Source organism: Cryptomeria japonica, chromosome 5 (assembly GCF_030272615.1).
Source record: "Cryptomeria japonica chromosome 5, Sugi_1.0, whole genome shotgun sequence".
Classification (NCBI taxonomy): Eukaryota; Viridiplantae; Streptophyta; class Pinopsida; order Cupressales; family Cupressaceae; genus Cryptomeria; species Cryptomeria japonica.
Window position 1 is genome coordinate 330,115,545 of NC_081409.1, and position 25,764 is coordinate 330,141,308.

Sequence of the window (25,764 nt, forward strand, 5' to 3'; positions counted from 1 at the left end):
TGATATTCATACGATCATTTGGATACTGTATATGGATTGTGAGGTGTGGGCAAAGGACGAGCTAGAGATGCCTTATGTATATATGTCGAGGTACCTAATTGGGCGGACGCCCTTTATTATTGAGTGATTCTTGCATAGTCGTGTTTAGCGGCAATATGGTAGACAACAGGGGATGCCATAGGGAGCCTGTTTATATGCTCGTCGATGACAGGATGTGTCAGAGTGGGGACCTACTCTAGATAGCCTAGCAACTATTAAGGAGTACATATCGCTGGCAAGACAGATCTAGGATTATGGGGATAGGGTTGTTGATGTTGTGATGATAGAGGAGTTTTCAGCCTACTTTGTGGCACATGCAGTGGCATGTATATCTGATTCGGAAGAGTTGCTGCCCACTTTTGATGATGATGAGGATGAGAAACCACTGAGGCGAGGAGGATCTAGACAGAGAGATGAGGAGGGAGAGGAGGTAGGAGAGGGAGGTGGAGGAGCTAGAGGAGATGGAGGGAGAGGAGGAGATAGAGGGAGAGGGGGTGGAGATAGAGGGAGAGGGGGTGGAGATAGAGGGAGAGGTCTCATTCTTGGTGATGGTAGTGATGGTAGGGTAGGTACAGTGCTAGCTATGGTGGGTGGGATAGAGGATGATAGGCAACCTTCCCAAAGGAGGAGATCTGATGTTCTACCTCCATCAGTGCCTTAGATAAGGACAAGTGTGGGTGGGACCATGACACAGGTACCCATTCAGCTCAGGGTGACCACCCATTGATAGGTTCTGGTGTAGAAGCTGCAGGCACAGGTGTTAGTGCAGCAGTGCTAGATTACGCAGGTTATCGCAGAATGAGATACAGAGATAGAGCGTCAGGGTTGGTCAAAGGCTCTTGCTAACAGGTTAGAGAGAGTCATAGATGGTGCCCCAGTTCAGGACACATTGAGAGAGATACAGTAGTCAGCCAAGGAGGTTGAGTATTATAGGCATCTATATGAGGAGGTGGTCCCTCGAGATCACAAAGCTCCTAGCTATGCTGCAGTGGCATCCAGTCGATCTGGTCGCAGTCATACAAGGACGGAGAGCAAAGGAGTTACAGGGCCTGCCCAACATTATCCACCTGGTGGAGATCCAGGTGCTGGGACATCTACTGTTAGACCGTTAGCCTTAGGAGATAGTCATACCCGAGAGACTCATCTCTGTTGTTTTTTATCACTATTGTATTTTGACAGACATGATATCCCTTGTAGATTTTGACCATTTTGGATATATATATATATATATATATATATATATATATATATATATATATATATATATATATATATATATATATATATATATATATATATATATATATATATATATATGGCACTGATTTTTTCTGATCCACATATGATGTGCTTATTGATGATGATACTATGAGGATGATTAGATTCTTAGACAATAATTCTCTTGATTTTTTGATTTTGATTATGATGTAAATGCATGATTCATGATGGAATGAGTGATAATGTGATGATGCATTGCATTGATTACTTTGATTTATGAGATGTATCTTGAAAATGAGATGTATGATAATGATAATATGTGAGATGTATCTTGAAAATGAGATGTATGATAATGATAATAATGTGAGATGTATCTTGAAAATGAGATGTATGATAATGATAATGATGTGAGAAGTATCTTGAAAATGAGATGTATGATAATGATAATGATGTGAGATGTATCCTAAAAATGAGATGTATGATAATGATAATGATGTGAGATGTATCTTGAAAATGAGATGTATGATAATGATAATGATGCAAGATGTATCTTGAAAATGAGATGTATGATAATGATAATGATGCGAGATGTATCTTGAAAATGAGATGTATGATAATGATAATGATGTGAGATGTATCTTGAAAATGAGATGTATGATAATGATAATGATAATGATGTGAGATGTAGCTAATGCAATTTTAACAGGATATTCAATCTAATGCAATTTTAAAATGATATGCAACTAAATGATCACTTTAATTTTGTAGTTGTCATTCCCGTTTAGTCACTTGTTGTGCTCTTTTTGTCATCATTAAGATTTTGATATGTTGAGTTTAATACAAGCATCATTGTATAATTGAACCATAATGACCCGAGGAAAACTTACATGGATGTTTGATATTGCAAGATGAAATAAGCGTCAAGGTATAATTGAACCAAGACAACCTGAGTGTTTCTTGCATAAAATAGACAAGAGTTAACCATTTGTATGTGGAAAGTGGAAAATGTCTTCAATGATATGTTTCCAATCATGTCTCGAGACAAATTTGCACTGTACAAGTGATCGCCTCACAGATAGATGACCAAAGAAAGTGTTAGATTCCTTTGTTGCTTCTCTAGCTCAGTGCATCCTTAAGTAGCTCAAGAGATCTAATGATTTAGAAATTAAGATACAAATAGTCAAAAATTCATGCTAAAATGTAAAAAAATCATCCATCGCATGTTTGTTAAAGTTGCAGTTGGATAATGATCTTGTTTTCTAGCCTGATGAGCAGTTTTGTCAATGGTTCCCTAGTATGTTGTGATCCTTGTTTGTTGTCTGAATGCCAAAGTAAGAGGAATGTGTCCCACAATCATAGATATTTGTTGATGTGGATATATTCATTGATCACCAAGCCATGGTGGGGTATGGTATGGATAACGTTTTTTTAGATAATCAAGGACAATGACTATGCTAAGTATGTTCAGGATAATGTTGCATGTACAAGTGTTTGACAATGGTTTATTAGCTGAGATTAGATGGATCAAAGATATGAGTACTGATAGATAGAGAAGTTGTTCCCTCACAAATAGCGCCTGTTGTCAGGTTTTCACCATTTGTTTTTATTGCACTTTTTGATTTGTTTTTGATTTTTTTTATTTTTTTATTTTTATTTTTTTTGCTTTTTCGCTTGATCCGTGTATTAGATGACTCAAGTGTAGAAATTATTTAAATGGATGCTATTATTTGGTTCATCAAGAATGTCCCCTTTTGAAGTTGAAAACTAATATGCTCCTGATTTGTAGGCTGATATGATAACAAAGGGACCCAACTAGTTAGGTTCAAACTTCCCCTTCTTTTCTCGATCTTGCTGATTTCTGGGATTTTCTTTTAGTACGAGATCACTGACTTTGAAAGCCCTTGGCATGATTTTGTGATTATAGCTTTTGCACATTTGTTGCTGATATGCCTTGAGATGGTCATAGGCATGTTGTCATTTTTCATCAAGAAGCTCCAATTCATGCAACCGGTTTACTCAATATTCCTCATCTAGTATGAGGCCCTTCAAAGATACTCAAAGAGATGGGATTTCTACCTCAAGAGTTAGAATTGCTTCTGAACCATATGCTAATGAATATGGTGTAGCCCCTGTAGATGTGCAGATGCTTGTTTTGTAGGCTCAAAGTGCCATATTGAGTTGTACATGCCAATCCTTGTCAGCATCATTTACTGTTTTCTTGAGGATTTTAGGATTGTTTTATTTGATGTCTCTGCTTGACCATTCCCTTGTAGGTAGTATGGTGTAGAGAAGCAATGTTGGATTTTTAATCATTTACATAGCTCTCACACATATTTATTCTTGAAAGGATACCCATTGTCTATGATAATAGAACTAGTAATGCCATATCTACAAATGAGATAGTTGAGAATGAATGATGAGATCTATTTTCCAGTTATAGTGGTCATTGGGACTGCTTTAATCCATTTGGTGAAATAATCTGTTGCGGTGATAATGAACTTATGCCCATTTGAAGAAGAAGGATGAATTTTCCCTACCAACTCAGGTCCACATTGGTAGAAAGGCCAATATGTGGTGAACGGATGTAGCTCCTGCGCTGGTGCATGGCTAAGGTTGCCATGAATTTGACATTTAGGACATTTCTTAGCAAATTGATAGGACTCTCTTTCCATTGTCGGCCAGTAATATCCCATTCTCAGAAGTTTCTTGGTGAGAGTAGGACCTCTTGAATACATACCATAGATACCCTTGTGAAGCTTGTGTAAGGCAGAGTCAGATTCATTATGATCGAGGCATTGAAGAAGATTACCATCTAGACCTCAATGGTAAAGTGTGTCAGCGGTTAAGGTATAGCGGGCGACTTGCTAGATGAAGCTTCAATTTTGGTTGCCAGATAGGTTGGGTGGGAGAGTATTGTTTTTGAGATAATCATAGATTGTCCCGTATAGAGGTATAGTTTATCATAATATTTTTTTCTTGTATCATGTAGCAGTTTTGGATTTGAACCATTGGATCTTTCTATAAATTGGAGGATAAGTTTGTAACAATGATATCAAGAGACTGACTGGAGAGATTGGCTTCATTACAAGGTAGCGGTAGCCTTTGTCATGATTGTCTTCCTCAAAGTATGGTTGGTGTCTATTACATTGTTGTCCTCTAATGCACATAAACCTTGGAAACATTTAATTCCAATCATGCATACTTGACAACAATGGGATTAATACCCATCAAAAGTCTCTTCTCAATCTTCAAAACAACGTAATGGCATTACATTCCAATAGTATGTAACCCATGGGCATGTAAAATTTGCTTTGTGTTGATCCTCTAGAGAAATCTTTATCTAGTTGTATCCTAAAAATCCATCCATGAGTGATAGCATTTCATGTCCTATTGTGAGGTCCACAATCATATCAATGTTTGAAAGAGGGAAGTCGTCTTTAGCACATTATGTTCACCGACAGGTTATAATTGTTCACCAGCACTGAGGATGACTTGATATCATCTGGAGATCACTTGGTTATGTCGAAGACATGGTTTGGACACTTGATTTTGGTATTGTGGTTATTGGTCTAATCGAGTTGACATATTTGTCGTAACCGGTTAGGGCATAGATGACTTGGGATGTAGAATCGTCATAGGCTAGGGAAAACAATTGCTCTACTAGGAACTCGTAACGACTCTGTTTATTTGGAATTTGTAGCAGTGAAGCGATAGTGGTCATAGCATCGGCAACTCTGTTGTCCAATCTTGGGATTTTCTCAAAGGTGGTGTGCACAAAGTACTATTTGAAATCATCCACCATTCTCTTGTAAGGCATTAGCTTATCATCCTTTGTTTGATAGTCATCATTGATCAGATTAATAACTAATTGAGAATCCCCATAGACTCTCAATTTTGTGATTCTCCATTCCACAGCCATTTTGATTCCTATTACCAGAGCTTCATATTCAGCAATGTTGTTGGTGCATGGAAACATCAGTCGATAAGATCTTGGAATTGTGTGTCCTTCTGGAGTAACGAAAAGGATGCCGACACCCAATCCATGTTATGTATAGGATCCATCAAAGTACAGGGTCCATTGCTTGCGTGTGACAGTGAGTACATCCATGTCTGGAAATTCCACCTGCAGTGGTTGTTGGTCTGATAATGGTGCTTATGCCAGTTGATCTACAATTACCTGATAGCCCGACGTTCTGTGTACTAGATATAAAACTCACTCAGAATCATGACCCATTTTTCCAATCATCCTATGAGAGTTGCCTTGCTAAGTAGATACTTGAGAGGATCGATTTTCGCTACTAGCTTGATTGTATGAGCTAGCATATAATGGCAGAAATTTTCAGAAGCAAACACCACTACTAAGCAAGCCTTCCCAATGAATGTATAATTTATCTCATATCCGTTCAAAGTTCTGCTGATGTAATAAATAGCCCGTTCTTTGCCTATTGGATCTTCTTATGCTAACAATGCCCCCATTGATACTTTTGTTGTTGATATATAGAAAATGAATGACTTGCACGCTATTGGTGGTACCAAAACTGGCAGATTCATTAGATATTGTTTGAGCTGGTGAAATGATTCTATACACTTGTCTTCCCATTTGAAAGGTACATTCATATGAAGCAAATGATTGAATGGGAGACATTTATCTGCCATTTGAGCAATGAATCATCTGATGGATTGTAGCCATCCCTACAAAGATCCGAGTTGGATAATATTCTTGGGAGGTGGCATTTCCATGATAGCTTGTACCTTTTCTAGATCTACTTCGATGCCCTTTTCTGATACAATGTAGCCTAATAGTTTGTCTGATGTGACCCCAAAGACACACTTCTTAGGGTTTAGTCTGACCTTGAATTGCTCCAATCATTGAAAGATTTTATCTACTATGTCCAGATGTTCTGCTCGAGTGAATGATTTAGCTAGAAAATCATCCACGCAGTCCTCCATGAAGGTATGTGTCATATCATGGAAGATTGTTGTCATGGCTCTTTGATAAGTTGCCTCAGCATTTTTTAAGCCAAAAGGCATGACATTCCAACAATACGTTCCCCATGGACAGGTGAACGTAGTTTTGTCCTGATCCTATGAGGCTATCATGATTTGATTATAGCTAGAGAAGTCCATTAATGATAACATTGTGTGGTCTGTTGTTAGATCCACAATTATGTCAATGATTGGCAAAGGAAAGTCATCATTTAGACATGCTTTGTTGACATCTCTAAAATCTATACATATTTTGATACTTTTGTTAGGTTTTGAAATTGGTACAATGTTTGAGATCCATTCAGCATAGTCTATGGGTTGGCTAAATTCAACATATAATAACTTTTTTAGTTATGCTTTGACCAGTAATGCCACAAGCGGATTCATCTTTCTTAATTTCTTCTTGATCGGCTTAGCTCCTGGAGTGATGGATAAGTGATGCATGATCAGGTTCTGATCTATTCCAAGCATGTCCCCATAAGACTAAGCAAAATTGATTTGCTTTTCCTTCAAGAATTTGATAAAATCTGGTTGTTCTTCTTTGGTGACTGATTCTTCCAGATGTATGGTTTTGGCTGCTACTTCAATACCAATTTTTATTGATGGAGTTGGCTCAATCAATATTGGTGACCTTTCTTGATAATGTTCAGGAAGAGTGTCAAGTCTCCCATCTTTAGGTGCCTTAAAAAAGTTTTCACCCTCAGATGCATCCTTTATTTTTACTTTTTTATGATCTAATACTGCCATTGACTAGTTTTCACCATTAGATCCATTGTTTATTTCATTTTTGCAACTAAGAGACTTGGCACTCCCCTGATTGCAGATATCATTATTTTGTTCACTGGTAGAGCATGTTTCTGGGTTGATTGAACACATGTATTTGACAATGGATTAATCATTTGGGAATATTGATATATCATGATGTTCGGGTTCTTCCCAGTCTATGAGATCAAGATATATGAGCAGTAAGGAGTCATTTGGTGGGTTAAGATCAACCGCGGTAAGTGTCATGATAGAGTCATCGTTATAGTTATTTGGGATATTGGTGAGGTCTATGATATTTTCAAGGTCTTTGATGGTATTATCTTCGATGTTGCCTTGTTCATATTGTCACTGCTCGTTGTCACTAGCCTCTTAGATATTTCATGATCCAAATTCAAGCAGTCAAGATTATGAGCCTTGTCCCCCCTGAGAAAGGGGTGTATGAGTGGATGGTATCTACCTCAATGTCTTCAATAACATCAGAACAACTACCCCACTCATATTCATTGGAATCAATTTTAGAATTATTGTCCCAAGTTATCTCGTTGCATCTGATAGGTATGTTGTATGGTGAGAAAAGATCACTGATAATTGACACCAGTTTTGTACCTTTTTTTGATTCAGGGTCGATGCTTACTTGTACTCTTTGCATTTGTTCATACATTGTCTCCCTTTGGTGAGTAGTAATTTCTTCAGGTGGTGGCTCCACCTTGGTTTGATCAGGCTCTTGCACATGATGCACTTTTTTATAAGAAGTTTCCTCCCTTTGAATGACCAATTCTTCTTGTCACTTCTCGTTTTTTTGAAGTTTTTGCTCTTTACTTGTCGTTTCTGCTGCTTGGTGTAGTGCTTCTTGCCATGAGTCTTCATTATATTTTTTCTTTTCTCTCCACTAAGTTTTTTGCTAGTGATTTTGCTTTTGCATAGGCGTCACATGTTGTCCATACCCAAGTCCTATTTTGTCTCTCACAAATTGTGAAGGAGGTTGTAAGGGTTCTATAATGCCTTCTTGGTGCTTTCCAATAGGTCCTTTACCATTGTATCCCATTCATTACATGATTTGGAACCTGTTTCCATATTGTTTTGTTGGTACGACCACTTCTATGGTAGAAACTCTGACTTCTTCTTCATCCTTGTATAGCCAACTAAGGATGTCTTTCTCTTGTGATTCATCGGCTAGTGTGCCTAGTTGGATAAATTTACCATCAAACTTGGTGATGGGTTGTGTTACCTGATGTCGTGATGTAGAAGGTTGTCCATAATATTTTGGTGATGTTGGCAATTTTGATAGACATAAGGGTTCAAAAGAGTACTCCCCCATGCCTTGGTCCTTCATTTTCATCTTTTTCTTAAAGTCTATGGATATAGACTTGAGTTATTTTTTATGATGATTGGATGCTGAGGAAGCTTGGGCCTCCCTGTTTTGTGGAACCAAGATATCTTGAGCTTCCCCCATAGCATTGCAATACTGAAAAGGGTTAATATCTGTAGATATGAAAATTTCTTGTCTATTGTAAGGGAACTTGATACATTGATGGTATGTGGAAGGCACCGCTTGCATTTCATGGATCCATGGACGACCCCATAGTATATTGTATGTCAAGTCTATGTCCAAGACTTGGCACATGGTGTTTTTTTGTATAGGACCTACCTAAATAGGTAGTATTATAGTTCCTTCGGATGACCTATCTTCATCATCATAGGCTTTTATGGTGATCTTTATCTTCAGATCAATAGACTACTGAAAGAAGCCCAATGCATGGATAAGCTTTAAAGTATAGATATTGAGACCAACTCCTCCATCTATTAACACTCTTTTTACTCGATGTTTATAGACTAATACTTTGATATGGAGCAGGGTGTTATGCAGATGATTCAAGGAGACATCATCATGTTCAGAAAAAAGATATGTTATGTGGCCCCATCATATGGGCCACCATGGCTTGGAATTGATCAATGTCTAGATCATTTGGAACGTTTGTTTTGATAATATCCTTGTGTTTTGGCAAAAGTTTTAGTAAATCAAGTATAGATATCTGAGCGAGAGTTCTCCATAGTTGATCAAACAAGTTATATTGAGTCTTGGGAAGAGTTGTGGATGTTGATGTGTTCCCTTTCAAGACATATTTTTGTGCTCTAGTTGTCACATTTATCGACGTATGTTCTTGTTTTTCCTTGATTTTTATGACATTTACTTGATTATCATATGTCAATATGTGATTGATGGTGTTCTCATATAGGTGATTTATACGATCTCCTTTGGTATTGTTTGATGTTGAAGCTCCTCCCTTGTCGTAATTTGGAAGAGGATTTTTGAAGGCTTCAAGGTCACCATTCATTTTGTGACCATCAACTGTTAAATCACCCCTGTCTATCATGTCCTGAACTATGTTCTTCAGCCTCATGCAATCATTTGTGTTATGTCCTTTGTTTTGATAAAAATCACAATAATGTGAGTCATTCCACCAAGGTGGTTTGACCTGGGGTTCAAAGTTGCTTTTGGTTGGCAATGTGATGATCTTATTCACCAAGAGTTCCTGAAAACATTGATTCTAAGGTTTTTCCTAATGGCGTATATATGCATCGATATGCAAAAGTATTGGTGTTGCCTCTCTGGTTTGTGTTGTTCCCTTGGTTAGTGTTATTGCCTTGGTTAGTGTTGTTGCCTTGGTTATTGTTGTTTCCTTGGTTAGTGTTTTTGTTGCCTTGATGATTTTTGTTAGTGTTTGATGTTGAGGCTCCTTGATTGGGATTTTGTGGATAAGTGTTAGTGCCTTGATTAGCACTTTTTTTTATCATTATTGGATGGTGGGTTTCCTGATAAATTCAACAGTGGTTGTTTAGAATTCACATTATTGGCATCAATTACCCTATCATTAACAATGTTTTTTGTTCCTTGTCCAAAATCTAGATTTGTCCAAAGTGTTGTTATTGCTTTGATTATTAAAGGTGTTAGTATTTGATGAATTAACACCTTCCTTAAAGAACTTCAATGTTCCTTTTTTGATGCAAGCTTCCTCTACTTGGATACCATTTTCTATCAATTTTTTAAAAGATGGTATGTATTGGAGTTTGAGTTGATAACTCATCTCACTATTTAGATTGTCGATGAAGATTTCCATCTTTTCCTTTCCAGGCACATCTCGAGGATATCTCAAAACCATGTGCCTCCACCATTGTAGAAACACCATGAAAATCATTGCTCTTTTATTTTGTGTTACACACATCCAGCATGGTGATTGCCTATTGAATGTTATAGGAGTATTGTGTTATGAATTTGTTTACCAACTCATCAAATGATCTGATGGGAGGTGTAATTTTATACAACCACTCCATTGTTCACCCTCCCAAACTTCTTGGGAACAATCTTATTAAGTATGTGTCATCGTGAGCGAACTATAAGCTCATGGTACAAAATTCTTGAACATGATCACGGGGATCACTTTTACCATCGTATTTGTCATACTTTGGTATATCTAAATTTGGGGGAAAAGGTACCATGTTCAATCTCCTATCAAAAGGATAAGGACATATTTCGTCCAAGGAGTATCATACTGTAGTTCCTTGTTGCATGTCATGTATTTGTCTTTGTAGTGTTTGGAGTTGTTGTGCAAGAGAAACCATGGGTGTATTCGTTCTTTGATGGGGATCTTCCCTTCGTTCATTAAGATTGTCCTGATTGCGGGCATGGTCTTGTTCGTGGGTGTTGTCTTGTTCATGGGTGCGATCTTGATTGCATATGTTTTCTGGATCATGTGTCTCTTCTTCTCTTCATTGTTATTGATAGGCATAGCTTCTTGACCTTGGTCTTAAAATTCTCTCATCTATATTCCTCAAGTTTTTCATATCGAAATCTTCAGGAATGTTGATTCATTTGCTTGTTAGCATGAGCAGATATTTTTCCTTGTCTACTTCTATAAGTATTTCTACAAGTTTTTGGAAAGTTGTGTTTTCTTGACATTCTTGGAAAAGTTCCTTGGTGATCTTTGTTTCTCCCATATTTGTATACTCATCAAAAGGATTAGACAATCTACGACCCATACTCGATTCTGGTTGTGATTATATCTTTTTGTTTCTCTGAGATCGAGTGACAATGGGCATTAATATATCTCTACTGTGATGAATTCTTCTTCTTCTATTGGGGTTCTTTATGGAGTTGGTGTCTCAAGTCGAGCTTCATTATAAGTGATAAGGAACTTTGGGAACAAATCAGGGTTAATCCTTCCTCCATGATTTAGGCATTGGTTGAATGTCACTTTCTGAATGTAAGCCCTACTTCTTAAAGGCTCTTTGTCAAATTTGTTTGTTTTTCCTTCGATATACAACTGTATATGATGCAAGAATGCATGATGTGATGCAAAGAGTTAACAATTGATATAGATAAATTTATTCATTTTAACAAGTGTCTTAGAACTAGGTTGTCTCTTCTTCAACTTAGTCTTTTGATGAAGACTTGTTCTTCTCAAAATATGAGGAGTGGTCATACACAAATGATCAAAGGTTGATGTTGATGTTGATATTGATGTTGATGTTGATGTTGGATATGGATACTTCATTTGAAAACTCAAGTTTACTTTATCAAGTAGAGGTTTAGTTTGATTTTCCTCCATGACAAAGTGTGTCAAATGATATGGATAAAGTCTTCCGATATAGAAACTTGATTTGACGACTTAAGGACCCAACTAGGTATTTATTTTGATAGGATCTGCTAGATGGTGGAACTTTGATCACTGCCCTGATTCTCCTTAATTTTGTTGGATGAAGTCTAATCTCAAGCTAGTTAATGATTTGAAAAACACGTTCTAAGAGTTCCTTGTTGGATTTGAAAATGTTCTCACTGGTGATTTTTTTTTTAAGTTTTGTTGTTGGACTTGCTAAAGGACCCAAAAGGGTATTTGAAACTGTTGATAAAAATTTCCCAAAGTGACTGATTTGTTCTCTAATTTACACTAATATTGATCATGCACTAAGACAGAAACCTTATGCGCTAAAAAATGTTCTTGAAGCGCTATGTTGCCTTTCCCACACGCTACTTCATACTGTTTGATAATGAATTGGTTGGATAGGTTATGTGCTAATATGTTTCTATTATGCGCTAATGTTTGATATGAAAGCTCTATAATATGTCTTAAATGCGCTAGGCTGATGTGGATAAGTGCTACCTGAAATGTTACCAATATGATATTGGTCATGTGCTAAGTTGGTTGATGAAAGTGCTAAGTTTTGGTGCAAATGTGCTACTGAATGTTTGAGATGCGCTAGGTTGTTGCTCCTATGCTCTAACTGTCCTGATTTCTTTATTTGATGCTTCTGTTGTGATGTTGAAAAATAACACTTGTGATTTGATGGATGATTTTCTGAAAATGACTTGAAAACACAACATATAGAAGAGATAATAATTTGTCTATGTTTAAACAAGTAGTGTATGTTCTTTTGAGAATTTTTTCAAATCCCTGATGTTTTCACTAGTTTGGATTACAAAGAAGACATATCAAGCAAACTCTTTATTCAAAGGTCATCGACAATATCATAGCCCACTAGTCTTGATACTCTATCAGCTCAAACAACCTTTTCACCTCCTAGGGGGCACCCGTTTTTTTGCCTTTTGCCATAAATTAACCCAAAGTAAATTGCTTCACAATTGAGTAGTTATCTTGGGAGACATATGGTGAGTGATCTTGGGGGCAGATTCTTCCCCACCCTTGCACTATGATATTGCCAATGTTTGGCGACTAACTCGGTTCAAAGTTTCTAATGCTAAGGTTCTTAATCAGGCTTTTGTTCGGTCTTCAGTGATAAACTCCTTCGGGAGGCTCCCCAACCTTTAGAACAAAGGCTTTACGTATCTTAAAGATCTAGGGGAAGACTAATCACTGAGAAAAACCATTGAAGGGGACTTTCGTCAGCCTCCACATTTGATTATAGTGGGTTGGAACACTTGGCGATAAAGTTGTTTCCCACTTAGTTTGTTCCCCTCTCACCGGCCATTAATGGCCCCTTAAGGGCAACTCAGGAGGGTAGGCCTTCTAAAGGATTTATTTGCTTGAAGTAAAAGAAAGCATAAGAGTGGTTTGGTTTTTTTGTCACCCAATTGAGGGGAGAGCATATACCTTCCACTTTCGAGACAAGGCAAACAATTTTCTTTTTAACTTTCAAGGCAATGATTTGTTAAGATCTATTTGGAGATGTTGCTACAACAAGCATGGTGTTATTTTTAGCCCTTCATAGAAAAATGTGTGTTTCAAAACTTTGGAAAATAAACCTGGTCAACAAAATAAAATTGTGTATTGGTCAACAAAATGAAAATCGTGCAACCAATTGTCAATGAAGTTCTTTTTATTTTGTATCAAAATGAAAGTGAGATCCTTTTTAACTTTGCAAAAATAAAGGTTTGTTTGTAGTTCTTTTTAACCTTTTTCCAAAAATAGAAAGTAAGGTCTTGTTTTAAGCACCAAAGAAATGATGAGGTTCTTTTTAACTTGCACCCAAAATGAAAGTGAAGTCCTTTTTAACTTTGCAAAAATAAAGGTTTGTTTGTAATTCTTTTTAACATTTTGCAAAATAGAAAGTAAGGTCTTATTTTAAGAACCAAAGAAATGATGAGGTTCTTTTCAACCAATGGGAAATGAATTCTTTTTAAAACAACTTGAAAAGATAGGAAAAAGAACAATCAAATTCCTAAATCTAACTCCTCCAATCTGCAATAAATGATTAGTAACCTGCAATAAAAGAAAGTGAAAAAAATTAAAACCTTAGGTGGGCTTTGACAAGCATAATTTTCTAACTCCATTACAAACTATCCCTTCTCTATGTCAGAGTTAAGCGTTGAGCTTCTACATAGATGTGCTACAGAAAGGTACAAAAGCACTAAAGGATAACCCCTATGTGCTACTCTGATTTTTGAATGTGTTATGCTAATACCTTGTTGCGCAAGAAAGAAACAAAAAGGGTCATGCGCTAAAATTAAGCTCCAAAGCGGTACAAGGAGGCTCCTATGCGCTAAACAATGTGATGAAGGTGCTACTATTTGCCACAAAAGTGCTAAAGTATACTTTGGACACGCTAAAAGGATATTCCAGCGTGCTTGTAATCCTTGTCTTGCACAAAAAATGATGTTATTTATGGGGATGTGCCCCACGGTGGGCGCCATAAATGTATGTGGGAAAATGTGGTGATGAAAATGAATAAATCAAATCCAGAAGACCCACACACCAATGAGACTCTTGGTGCAAGTATATGAACTGATTCAATCAGTTCAACTTCCCAAGGGGTGTCCCATTGTTCAATATTTTTCTCTTAGATCATTGAGCAAATGACTTAGGAATGACAACTCCAAGAACGAGTGATGTTTGATTTATATACATGAATGCATTATAAGATGTATGATATTGAAATTATGATGATTAAGCTAGCATAAAGATGATGATATGATAAAATATTAGCAAACTATCCTAGCAATGATATACTAGTCTAGCATGAATATTCTATGATATATTAAAATGCTTCTAAATGCTATTATGATGATTTAACAAAGAACTCAATAATCAATATATCATCATCAGTGACTTTATAATATAGATTACTATCAACGTTACCTTTAGTGAAACCAAGCTTCAAAAGATATTTATCTAACCTTGCATACCAAGCTCTAGGTGCCTATTTTAATCCATATAAAGCTTTCGTTAACCTGCAAACCATGTTTTTATCATCTGAAAGTGAAAAACCATTTAGTTTCTCAATATAAACTTCATCATCAAGATCTCCATTCAGAAATGGACACTTAAAATCCATCTGATAAACCTTGTAGTTCTTATGAGCAACATAGGCAAGAAGTAGTCTTACAGCTTCAATCCTAGCTACCGGTGTAAAAGTTTCACCATAATCAATTCCTTCCTTCTAAGAATATCCTTTACAGACCAATCTAGCTTTATTCCTTAGAACTTGTCCATCCTCATTTAATTTATTCCTAAAACCTATTTAGTTCCAATAACATTCTTATTTTTAGGTCAGGGAACTAAAGTCTATGTGTTATTCTTCTCAATCTGATCTAATTCTTCTTCCATAGCTTTCATCTAACATTCATCTTTACATGCTTCAATTACTGATACCGGTTCAACTTGAGAAACTAAACATACCTCATTAGATGCCAATCTCCTTCTTGCCATCACTCCATTGTTTTTATCCCCAATGATCTGATCTTCTGAATGATTCTGTGAGACATGGACCAGCTTTGATACCATGTGAGATTTTGCCAAGATCAAGAGGCAATGGAAAGCACAAATAAGAGAGAACAAAATAGATGATAGAAATAAACTGTATTCTATCAAGATGAAAAATATGATCAACTGGATCATTAAGCCTTATATACAATGAATATGAGCTTGCTTATATAGGAAAGGCTATATGGATATGTGAGCACACAAACATGACATATGGCTCAATAAGAAACAAGGGTAGGTAGGAAATAGGTGTGGGTAGGTAGGAGAAATAATATAATAATACACATGAGGTGGATCACCCACTGAATGTGGAGTGTAACAACAAGATCAACACCATGAAAGGTGGAAATTCTCCTACACACACTATCCCAATGTGGCATAAACACCCAAGTGTCTCATACCCAAACTACTATGAAATGCATTTCCTAAGTAAACTTAAGTAAAGTGTAATAATATCCATGATGAATAATTATTTACACCAACACCCCCCCTTAAGTGCAACTTAGGGGAATGCACTAAAGTCTACAATGCAACTAAGCAATGCCAGATGGGTCCCGACTACTAGGCCATGTTAGGTACCCATGTACAAATGCAAATGCATGAAAACCAATGCAATGAAATCTCTCACAAAGTGGGGAAAGAGAGAAAAACCCAATGGGAAAAAACCCTCCCCCAAAAGAGAGATGAAAACATACAAGAGAACTCTCATAGAAGAATGTGAAGGACAAAACCCCATGTGAGAAAAAAGTCCCCCCCATATGAGAGAAGAAGAGAAGCTAGGAAGCCCCCCCTCAATGTGGAATCTGCACCAATGATAGAAGCTCAATGTATGAAGAAACTGCTCCATGAACGTCGAACAACATTCCTCCCCTTAGGAAGAAAAAAAACCAAAGGTGTATCCATGAAGTCTCCCCAATCATGAAGGGAAGTTGTATGAAGAAAACTCATGATGAATGGAATCTTTGAAAACTGCTCAAGTGTCCCCATGTCGATGCTAAAAGATACCCCCTCCAAAGGTGGTAAACTATGCCACACTACTGAAAAAGGCACTCCAAGATCTAGTAGAACATGTCCCAAAGACTCACATGTCTCCTCAAAACATAAAGAGATCTCCTCCAACTGTTGTACATAAGTATCCACAATCATATCAACCTCAAAAGATTGATCATGTAGAGAATGAACAAGAGGGTCAGAGTGTGCCCTCACAACAATTGAAGAAGGATCATCTTCTTCAAAGAGAAGATGAATGCCATCAATGATGTCTCCCAAATTTGCAATGTAGGATTCCACAAACAAACCTGTAATGTCTGTCAAGTAATCATCCCATGAATCTGAAGCTAGAAGACAATGAATATCTTGTTGCACTGAATCACATGAAGGCAAATCTGTTGCACTATCTGCATCATCAGGTGCAAGAGGTGATGTGATATCAATATGAGGAGATGAAATACAAGGCTCAAGAACGGGGTCACATGTGAGAATCCCCATGTTCAAGTGTCCAAAGTTCTCCTCAAAATCTGAACCATCACAAGAAGTGTGATCATCATGTGTAGAATCATCAAATATGAAATCATCATCATCAACAAAATCTGAAAAGGAGTATAACCGAGATGCATGATCAACCACCCCAGTTGCAATGATAGCTCTTGTCTCCAAGTCTCGAATGAAAACTAACTCAGGTGTGAACTCCACAACTCTCTTAGTTATGCCATAAGTGATTTGATAGATAGAAAGGAGATTGTTTGTCAAGTGGGGTACACACAACACATCATTGAAGGTGTTATCCCCAATGTCAATAGATCCTTTCCCAATCACATCCATGTATGTATGATTGCCCATCAAAATCTGTGGCATGGTGCAAGGCTCAAATGTAGATAACATAGATTGCGAAGATGCCATATGATGAGAAGCCCCTGAATCTAGAAGCCATCTCTCTGAATCATGACTAGTAGTAGCACAAAGTCCTTTTCCTTTTGAAAGTGAGGAAGTGGAAGTTGATGAATCATCCTTCTTGTAAACATTAGGCAAATCAATGTTATGTTTTTGATGATATGTGTAAGCTCATCAATCTTTTTAAAATGGCAACGATGCTCCTCATGACCAAACTTTTTACAATAGGCACAAGTAGGTCTCTCCCTCTTTGGTGAATTATCTCTCTTGGAAGAGGATGAATCTCCTTGTTGTGGAGAAGATGGTGCTTTGTCCTTAGGCTTTGATTGCCATTTCTTCTTGTTTGAGTTGTCCTTTCCTTGATTTCCTTTGTTCCCTTGAATTGCCACTAATGCTTGAGACTTAGAAGCCTTAAGAATGCCCATGCTTATCAACTTAGTTTGTTCTATCATCAACATTTCATTGAAAGCATCAAAAGTAGGCATTGTGTAGCTTGAACGCATTGTCATCCTATGGGTTTGGAAACAAAAAACAAATGCTGCATATTCTTGTGGAAGCTTGCCTATCAAGTTGAATATCAATTGAGTATCCTTCTTATCAATGCCACAATCTTTGAGTTGTGCCCTCAACTCATTTGCCTTAATGACATAGTCTTGTATAGTATCAAAGTTCTTGGGATCTAACATGGTGAGATCACTATCAATCTGATATCCCCTAATCTCATCAACTTGACCATACAAGTCTTGAAACTTTTTCCAAGCATCCTTGATTAGAGTACACTTCTCAATATGAAAAATGAGATCCTTTGATACATACTTTCTTAAGGTACCAATTGCCATGATATTTTTAGTAAGCCAATCCAAGTGACCAACTGGATCAACCATAGGATCAGCGGGAGCAACAATAGTTCCATCAATGTAATGAGTGAGTCCTTTTTCCATAAGTTTACTCCATGCATCAATTTTCCAAGTAGCATAATTATGAGGAGTTAAGAGAGGAAACTTAGAAGAACCCATAGCAGCAAAAAGGAAGGAACACAAGAGTACAAAAGAACAAGAGACACCACCCAAATTCACTCAATCAAAGTACCCCCCCAAAATAATGATTTTGGCACTTTATATGTAGTGCATGTACAATAGGCCACTTGAAAAACAAGGCAAAGTGGACTTCTGATTTCAATTTACAACTTCTCAAAATGAGATCTAAGAGACTTCAACAAATACTGCTAGTGATCTAAACTGAGATCCAAGAAAAATGCAAGTACCAAATATGCCAAAAATGGCCAAATAATGAAAGTACAATTTCTACTTAAAATTACTGCAAACAAATGGCAGATTATGAAAGTAGATGAAAAAATATGCACTTTCAAAAAAAATGGTACCTGAAAAGGAGTCCATATGAGCCCAAATGAAGCTTCCAAAGTTGTAAAAATCAAGATTTCACAATTTCTAAAAAACCTGTATCCAAGAAACAAAAAAATCACACACCATTGTACAGATCACAAAATTCTACCCCAAAACAAAAAAAATTGCTCGAAAAAAGGAGTTCAGATGAGTGAGATATCGCTATTTGAAAATCGCTTGCAAAATTATAATTTCTGAAAAATTTCCGTCGCGGCTTCAAACTTCAAATGCCTCTAGATTTGGCCTCCAAAGTCTGATTTGGATGAAACAAAAGGCAAAACTGACTTTCTTGGACATCCTCAATCTAATGATAACTTCAGATTTGACCCATCAAGCTTCAATAATAACCTGCAATAGAAAGTTCCAAAATACACAATACCAAATAACATCAATTTCTCTCAATTAGCAAACCAGTAACACTCTAATGGCTCTGATACCATGTGAGACATGGACCAGCTCTGATACCATGTGAGATTTTGCCAAGATCAAGAGGCAATGGAAAACACAAATAAAAGAGAATAAAATAGATGATAGAAATAAACTGTATTCTATCAAGATGAAAAATATGATCAACTGGATCATTAAGCCTTACATACAATGAATATGAACCTACTTATATAGGCAAGGCTATATGGATATGTGAGCACACAAACATGACATGTGGCTCAATAAGAAACAAGGGTAGGTAGTAAATAGGTGTGGGTAGGTAGGAGAAATAATATAATAGTCCACATGAGGTGGCTCACCCACTGAATGTGGAGTGTAACAACAAGATCAACAACATGAAAGGTGGAAATTCTCCTACACACACTATCCCAATGTGGCATAAACACCCAAGTGTCTCATACCCAAACTACTATGAAATGCATTTCCTAAGTAAACTTAAGTAAAGTGTAATAATATCCATGATAAATAATTATTTACACCAATAGATTCAGCCTCACATACCTAGGAGTCTTTTGATTTTCTATTCCTCTTTCCTGTTCTTCAGTTACTATTGAATTTTTTGATACTACCAGAGTAAATGGCTCAACATTCTATTATGGTAAAGGTGCTACCAGTTCAAATATAATCATTCCCACTATCGTTTGTTGCTCATAAACTCTGATTTGACTTCTATTTAACTCATCCACCTTGACATTAGTGCTCTCCACAATTCTCTGCAATCTCTTGTTATAACATCTATATGCTTTGTTTTCATTAGAATAACCAATAAATATTCCTTCATCATATCCAGGATCAAATTTTCCAATGATATCATCTCTTCTGATATAACATTTACTACCAAAGATTCTAAAATACTTAACTGTAGGTGTATTGCCAAACCATAATTCATAAGGTGTTTTACTAGTTTCTCCTTTGATATGTACTCTATTGAATATAGACTGTTGTGCTCACTGCTTCTCTCTAGTAGATATGAGGTAGATTAGCTTCCATCATCATTGTTCTAGAAGCAACCAAGATAGTTATGTTCTTCCTTTCGACAACTCCATTTTGCTGGGGTGTCCGGGGAGCAGAAAATTATCTCCTTATGCCATGCCTCTCACAAAAGTTATTAAACTCATCGAAAGTGAATTATCCACCATGATATGACCTTAAGCATTTAATCTTCAATCCCGTCTTAGTCTCAACTTTAGCTTTAAAGATTTTAAACTTTTCAAAATCCTTAGATTTCTCCCTTACAAAAGTAACCCACATCATTCTATAATAATCATCAATGATTAGCATAAAATATTAATCACCTTGAAAACTTTTAACTCTAGCATGAATAAGATCAAGAGCATCATTGGATTTATCTTGTATACTCTTAAAAGAGGTTCTGACCTATTTTCCCATTTGATATTCCCTGCATACCGGATTATAGGGCTTCACAATCTTAGGTATATCTCTAACTGCCTTAGTTGAACTGATCTTCATAATGTAATCAAAATTCACATGACATGGCCTTTTATACCATAACCAACTCTCATCAATTTGTGCATTCAAACATGTCTTCTCACTGGAATTCAAATGAAATATATTACATTTTGTCTAAGTACCAGTTGCAATCTCCAATCCAGACCATCCTTGAACTATAACTGAAATCCCTTATCCACCAATTGTCCTACACTCAAAAGATTATGCTTTAAACAATCAACATAATAAACATTATCAATATTGTGCTTACCATCCAAATATAGTTCCTTTTCCTTTGATCATACATGCTTTGTCATCTCCAAATCTAACTAGACCGCCATCAAATTCTTATAAAGATAGAAACTTCTTTTTATCTCCAATCATATGATGTGAACATCCACTATCAATTACCCATTCATCCTTATCTTCAATTTTAGCAGCAAGTGCCTTCTCTTTAGGTACACTCTCATCCAGTGCCGGAACATCTTCCTTGATAGCCAAGAACACGCATTCCTTTCCATTGCCGGAACCACTAGCAGAGTCAAGTGTCGGTTCTTCATCAGAATCAGTCACACCTTCCTCATCCGCTATGTAGCATGATTTATCTCTATTTTCATGCACTTACACTTGTTCTAATAACCAAGGTTAGGCTTAAAAGATCTTCTAGCTCTCTCTTAAAATCTTGAATTCCTTTTAGGAAAAGATCTTCTAGCTCTCTCTTAAAATCTTGAATTCCTTTTAGGACATCTAGAAGCAAAATGACCTATCTTATTACACGCAAAACATTTAAAAGGTGTTTTTCCTTCATACTTACTTCCTATCAGTCCTTTAGGTACTCTTCTAGCAAATAGAGCTTCAAGTTGCTCAAATTATTCATCTTCTCTCTTCATATCATCCAATTCCTTTGCATATAAAGCTTTCGAGTCTTACTTGTCGGTTGATGATGTAGATGCATGAAAAGAAGGTTCAGGCTTCACAGATCCAGAAGGTCCAAATTCTTCAAGCTCAAAAGAAGATAATTTCCCAACCAAGGTATCTCTATCGACAGAAGTATTAGCCATTGTTCTCAACTCATTAATTGCAGTAGCCTTCATCTTTTAAGCTGGTGGCAAAGCTCTCAGAACTTTAGAAACAATTTCATCTTCACTCTAAGTTCCACCACAACATTGAATTCTCATAACAATATCATTTACCCTTTCCATGAATGCAGTAATCCTTTCATCTTCTTCCATCTTCAGGTTTTCATATCTCACTCGGTAACCATCAAGTTTAGCAATCTTCACAGTAGGGTCACCTTCATTAAGAGTCTCCAACTTGTCCCATATAGCCTTTCCAGATGATTTGCCAGTTAATCTCATTATTTGTTGATTAGAAAGTGCACACAAAATGACTTCTCTTGCTCTACAATCATTCTCAAGCTCCTTATCCAGGTTCGCCGGAGGAGGATTTCCAAATGCTGGATTATGAGGTGTAACACCATTTTGTGTGATTTCCCAAATTTCCTTGTCGAGACATTTGAGATGAGTCTCCATCTGAATCTTCCATACTGTGTAATTTGTTCCATCAAGCCTAGGAATATCTCTTCGAAAGATAGCTCCAGATGAACGAGATGAACTTGAACTGGTAGTCACCATACGATCTTCCTTAAGCGGTTAAGCTTCTGCAGAGAGGACCAGAGCTTTGATACCAATTGTTAGGCAGTTCAAATAATCGGAAGACAACTGAGAGGGGGGGGTGAATCAGTTGTCTCATATTACCAGAACATTAAGCAATTAAAACTTTAATACCAGAACCCAATACATCAATACCAAAATGCATAAATCAATTACTGAGATAACAGATAAACCAATTAAGCATAAACAACAATCAAAGAATAAATACCATCCACATGACACAAAAATTTGTACGTGGAAAACCTGGTAAAGGGAAAACCCATGGTGGGAAGCCTACCCACAGTCAGATAATAATTATATAGTAAGTATGTGAATTACAATTGAGGGGCATGCACTTGCAGGAAGGCCAACAGCCTAGAGCACACTACTCATCACAAAAGGAGTCTCACTGACTACATAGAAATCCAAACTACAATCTGGCAAAAAGAATGAACTGTAAAGATATCATCTCCTATGCCTGAGTACACAGCCGGTTAAGCTCAATACCAGAGGACTAAATCCTCTTACATAAATCCAACTCGATCACCAATGATCGACCAAATCCTCTGCCTGAATACAATGAGATCTTACATCATATGTATACAAACCCTCGACCACAAACAATAAGGTCGGTCACCAGACAATTAAACAATTACATAATTACAAAACATGTCAGCCTGAGACCAAACAAATAATATCCAACCCATAAAACATCCCAGAAATGCATCGAGAAGTCCAATCCACACGTTACATTAAGCCGGTCCATAACCTAGATAAACCGAGACACAATTTAGGTCCATAAACGCTAAGGCAATGATCCCAATCAACCAAGTCTCAAACATGATCACCATTAGCATCCTGAATCTCCATTAGAAGCCGCACCAACATCACTTATGCATAACATCAAAGATCTTCAAAAAAGCTTTGCCAGTGAAACCCTCGTCGGATCAACAAACCAAGCTTTCTAGCATACAAGATAGCATCCAATCACTAGAACAAGACTAACTGACTGAACATGAATCTGAGTAGCATGAATAAGCCAATTCCATAACCCAAACATACCAGAGCATACAGGATCATACCAGATCTAATCCAACCAGAAACCAAACATCCTACTGGGACCAGAAGGGTGTCGGTAAAGCAACCAAAATAGCTAGTGTTTCCATCAATGACAAAACATCAATGTAACACATAATCAATTCCTCCAAATGGCCAACAAGATAGGTAGTGCCTTTCTTTAGACTTTGTAACCCAAAAATTAAGGCATTACCTTTTGAATGTTGAAGTCCATGTTGTCATTAAATTAGACCCTCTTAAACATCTTTTCTCTAAAACTGATCTTTCAAGATGCTTAGCCAAGTGGGTTATGATGTTGACCGAGTTTGACCTTAAGTTTGTCTCACATAAAGCAATAAAGGGTCAAGCATTGACTGACCACTTAGTTGAGGCTCATTCACCCTTTTCCCTACCTAACCCAGAGTCTTTCCCTGATGAATGCATTTTCTCTACTAGGATTGATGAGATTTAGGAATTATATTTTGATGGCTCTAGGTGTCGTACAAGATTGGGGGAAGGGGTAGTCTTAATCTCTCCTAAAAATAAACCTATCCCTTTATCATATCGTCTCAATTTCTTGTGTACCAATAAAATTGTTGAATACGAGACTCTTATAGCTGGAATTAAAGAAGCCTTAGCGCTAAATGTGAAACATCTAAGTATATATAATCATAAGGCAAGTGATGAGAATTTATCAAGCTAAGAAAGATAAATTATCACAATATAGAGATTTAGCTATATCCTTGCTGCCAAAGTTTGATTCTTATACCATGGAGGTTGTTCCTTGAAAAGATAATCGATATGTTGATGCAATGGAATGTGTGGCCTCTCTTGTGTCTTTGGAGGACCCCTTGGTAGATCTCAAATTCACTATTCACAACCTCACTACCTCGGCTATTGCTGATAATCCTAGTGATGTAGCATATTGTTGCATTATAGATTCCGATGAGTGGTACTCGCATATCGTAAGATATTTGAGTGATGGTACCTTTCTGGATTCTATGGACAACAATACTAGAGCTAGGATTTGCAAGTTGGCCGCTAGATACATTATCCTTTCTAATGTTCTTTATAGGAGGGGTTATAATGGTCTTCTCCTTTGATGTCTTAACAAATCTGAAATCCCTATTGCTCTTGAGGAAGCACGCTTGTGAGGGGCATTTTGGGGGTACATCTTTAATTCAGAGATTGCTCTGAATGAGATACTATTGGCAGACTATGGAAATGGATTCCTTTGTGTTTGCTAAGAAATGTCATCAGTGTCAGCAACATAGCAATTTGATCCATGCCCCCGCCTAAGAACTTCGATCTCAAGTAGTGTCTTGGCCCTTTTCCACATGGGGTTTGGATCTCATTGATAAAATATCTCCTCCTTCATCTCAAGGACATACTTTCATCATCACCACAACCGATTACTTTATGAAGTGGGTAAAAGCAGTTCCTCTTCGATCCACCACCGCTAAATTAATTTGTCAATTTATCTTAGAAAATATCATTTCCCAATTTGGAATACCTTCCGCTTTGGTTTCGGATAATGGAACATCATTTAAAAACAAAGATGTGAAGAAGTTTCTTGAGAAATAACATATTCAACATAATTTTCTACACCATATTATCCTCAATCAAATGGTCAAGTTGAGTCTTCAAATAGGACAATTGAGAAAATTCTTCATAAGACTATGAACAAGCATGGTAAGGATTCGCATACTCAGTTAATCTACGCTCTTTGGGCTTACCGTACGAGCATGTGTATTGCCACGGGTTGCACTCCTTATAAACTTGTTTATGGTGTTGATGTTATTATGCCTTTGGAGTTAAAAATTCCATCTTTAAGAATCTCTCTTAAGGGTATAGTGGATGATGATTCCTATAGAGAACAGAGGCTCCAACAAATTGAGATGCTCGATGAACGACACATAAATAATCTTGAGCACATTCAAGCATATCATAAAACTCTACAACGAAGCTACAATGGTAAGGCAATTCAACATTCCTTCTCAGTAGGTGATTTGGTACTTTATGAGAATTAGCGCAACGTGAATGCCTTACCCAAGGAAAAAGGAAAATCTCAGCCCTAATTGGCTTGGACCATACATCATTGTCAAATTTTATCGATTAGGTTCTTACAAGATAACATATGTGTAAAGTATGCCTATCAAGGAACCTATAAATGTTATGCACCTTCGTGGATACTATGCTTAGTCTCCTTCTCTCTTTCTCTTTCCCTCTCTATGGTTTCTCTTTGTGTCTTCTCTCTCCTAAAATTGGATAATATGTTAGAATATCTTCATTAGAGTATGTGGTATTAAATGATATTGTGGTGTTTAGTCTACATTACTTCATTTTTGACAAGCATGTTTCTCCACTTTATTGTTTGTCTTGGATTCATTTATGTAAATTGTAATAGATTTACATTTTATATGTGCTAGCATGTTATACAATTTCATGTGTTGAGTAGGATTATATCATGTTGTGTTTAATTAGATTTGATTAAATCACATTAGTCATATTGTTCTTAAGATTAACACATTTTCATTTTACATCACCAAGGTAGCATTTAATTAAATACTTAGCTATTTAATTAAATCACACATGTATCAATTTAATCATGAAGCATTGAGAAATAAATCACATGGAAATTAA